This window comes from Epinephelus moara, chromosome 2, assembly GCF_006386435.1.
Source record: "Epinephelus moara isolate mb chromosome 2, YSFRI_EMoa_1.0, whole genome shotgun sequence".
NCBI lineage: Eukaryota > Metazoa > Chordata > Actinopteri > Perciformes > Serranidae > Epinephelus > Epinephelus moara.
The window spans coordinates 720,155-724,113 of NC_065507.1; positions in this window are offsets into that span (position 1 = coordinate 720,155).

A 3,959-nucleotide genomic window follows, 5' to 3' on the forward strand; every position below is an offset into this window, starting at 1 on the left:
GTGATGATCGAACCAACAATTCCTGATTCATAGACTGATTTAAGCCACGCCCACTGTCACAGGTGCAGCGCCCCCCAGTGGTGGATGTGAATTAAACTCAGGACATTAAGAAGGATGAAGATGATGATGAAGACAAGTCCTCCATGTTTGATGATGATTGGCTCAGGGATTATGAAGGCAATTAAAGTTAAGGTTAAAGTCCCACTGATTGTCACACACCTGAGTGTGTGAAATTTGTTCTCCGCATGTGACCCATCCCCTGAGGGAGCGGTGAACAGCAGCCCATTTCCAATTCCAACCCCTGATGCTGAGTGCCAAGCAGGGAGGCAGTGGGTCCCATTTTTATAGTCTTTGACCCGGCCGGGGATTGAACCACAACGATCCCCCAGTCTCAGGGCGGACACTCTACCGCTAGGCCACTGAGCTGTTTTTGTGCTAAGCCACGCACCCTTTACAGTTCTTTGGTCAGTATTTTATAAACCTGATCAGATATCAATAAACTATAAATATATATATAAATATAAAACTTATAATACTACAAGAATCAGAAATGTTTTTTTCATCACATTAAACAAAATAAAAACATTTTGATTGGACAAATGTAGAAACATAAATAAAATATTAATAAACTCTTCATCAGTGATTTAAACTGTTCTGACGAGGCGTTTTTACGAGGCGTTCCTCTGCCGCCATCTTACGTGTGTTTCATACCTCTCTGACAGGAAATGAGCCACAGAGGCAGATCTGATTATGTATTTATCACCACACACACACACACACACACACACACACACACACACACACACATATATACGTCCTTATAATGCAACTGTACAATCTCTGTACATCAATGACTCCGCCCCCCTCAGAGGTTCAGACACACACAACAAACACACCCAGCAGGAGACAGATGAAAGGTTCTCCTGCTGTGACTTCAGCTCCGGTTCTTCTCTCATGGAGCCCAAAGCTGCCGGACAGAACCTATTATAACCTGCCCAGGGTTCTCATTAGAACTACCTGGGTGGGTTCCCACCCAGGTAGTTCTAATGAGAACCCTGAGAACCCTGGATAATAAGAGGGTTCTCATTGGACCCCCTTCAGCTGGTTCCTGTTAGAAACCTTAGAAGGTGGAAAGGTTCTGGGTAGAACCCTTTGAGAGCGGTCCACATAGAACCTGAACTATGGAGGGTTCTCCTCTGGAGACCAGCTAAAGAACCCTGGTTAGGTTCAGATCAGCACCTTTATTTCTCAGAGTCTGTGTTCATATGGTTTAACAGTAATAGATTACTTTGTAGCAGTAACACAGTAATATAACGTGTTACCAACAGGACCTTAGGTGTTGTTGTTGTTGTTGTTGTTGTTTAATGTCGTCGCATTGTTGTTGTTGTTTAATGTTGTTGCATTAGTCATGACGTACGACGTGGATTGCCAGGAAATATCTGATCTGTCTGTTTAGATTACAGACCTACTGGCAGATATCTGATTCATATCCGATATATTTCCACATATGAAGGAGGCCTGGATCTGATCTGACAATATCCGATATCATGCGTTTTTTTTCTGTTTACACGTTCATGTTACAGATCTGATCTGTGCCACTTGAGAGGAAAAAATCAGAATTGGGTCACTTGAACCATGTAGTGTAAAGTAGGTCAAGGGTCCTTGGGCAACATGCTGAACCCCAGATTGCTCCCTATACTGTATGCACCCTGTGTGGTAGACTGACAGCATCAGTGTGTGTCTTACAGTGGGTGAGTGAGCAGCTGCACACTGCTTAGCGCTTTTATCTTAAGCGCTTTATACTTTCTATAAAAATAAAACATTAAAATAAAATCCTACTATAAGCAGCTATGTTAAGAACAAGAAACAAAGCAGCTCTAAAACCATCTGTGTGACGGTCGTCACACGGCTCCGTGCTGTGCGGCGCTGGGTTAGTGGACCCAGCAGTCTGCAGAGGTAGCAGATGCCTTCCCTGAGAACCTGTACTGCTCGTACAGGTGGTCGTCATCAAGCAATGGGTCCGACCTGTCCCGAAGAACTCTCTCCTGTTGGAATGCCCTTCGCAGAATTAGTGCCTCTTCATCCAAAACATCATTCAAGAACGGTCACGCCATTGTGAAGGAAGAAACACACACATGTGCACTTTATATATCGCCCTCATCACTGACTTCACTGAAGACACCTGACCGTGCTTATCACACCAATAATTAGGACAAAAATAATGTTTTAAATGTTAATGTTTGTTTCATTATTGTAGGCTAAATGTATTTTGTTTATTTAAAATGGGGCAAATACATGAGAACATGGAATAACTGTGAAACACATTAATTTCTGATCGCAGCGATCGGATCAGATAAGGCACCAGGATAAACTTAGAGCCTGGCTGTTAGCCTGGTCGGGACCTGGGTCTGCGGTAGCACTCAGTAATCCTCATCAGTACTCACTAATCCTCATCAGTACTCACTAATCTTCATCAGTACTCACTAATACTCAGCAGTACTCACTAATCCTTAGCAGTGCTCAGTAATCCTCATCAGTACTCACTAATACTCAGCAGTACTCACTAATACTCAGCAGTACTCACTAATACTCATCAGTACTCAGTAATCCTCATCAGTACTCAGTAATCCTCAGCAGTACTCAGTAATCCTCATCAGTACTCACTTATCCTCAGCAGTACTCACTAATCCTCATCAGTACTCAGTAATCCTCAGCAGTACTACTCACTAATCCTCATCAGTACTCAGTAATCCTCAGCAGTACTCACTAATCCTCATCAGTACTCACTAATCCTCATCAGTACTCAGTAATCCTCAGCAGTACTCACTAATCCTCATCAGTACTCAGTAATCCTCAGCAGTACTCACCCGGTCCCGATACAGCTGGTCCAGTCCCTGGTCGATCCACCGCTCCACATCCAGCCTCCTCTGCAGCTCTGTGCGGTTGTATTTGACAGTGACCCGGGCCTGTCTCCGGTGAACGTCCCATCCGGTGCCGGCACAGCCCGGTGACTGATCACCACACACCTTATTGACCCACCACCCCACCCGCCATCACACCGGACTGTCCGCCTCCAAACACAAACACACCGCTGTGTGATCCGGTGATCTGGTGTTTAAATGGTCACCATGTCACAGAGCCAGAGAAATACTCTGGGAGATTGAGACACAGTGATAATAATAGTATTAATAACAATGACAATAATTGGGTCTATATTAATTCTGATAATAATAATAATAATAATGATACTAATACTAATAATAATGATAATAATAATAATAATAATGATGATACTAATACTAATAATAATGATAATAATAATAATACTAATAATAATGATAATAATAATAATAATGATAATAATAATAATAATGATACTAATACTAATAATAATGATAATAATAATGATAATAATGATAATAATAATAATAATAATAATGATAATAATGATACTAATACTAATAATAATGATAATAATAAGGATATTAATGATAATAATAATAATAATGATGATACTAATACTAATAATACTAATAATACTAATAATAATAATAATGATACTAATAATAATAATAATGATAATAATAATGATAATAATGATACTAATACTAATAATACAAATAATAATGATAATACTAATAATACAAATAATAATGATAATAATAATAATAATAATATGTGATGTTTTTGCCATGTATGTGGCATGTGTGACACATGAGTGACATCTATGTGACATGTATGTGACTTGTGTGTGACATGTATGTGACTTGTGTGTGACATGTATGTGACGTGTGTGATATGTATGTAAAATGCTTGTGACATGTGTGTGACATGTCTCTCTCTCTGTCTCATTGTGTCATACAGATTACTGTTAATTTATCATGTTGATCTGTTCTGTACGACATCTATTGCACGTCTGTCCGTCCTGGAAGAGGGATCCCTCCTCAGTTGCTCTTCCT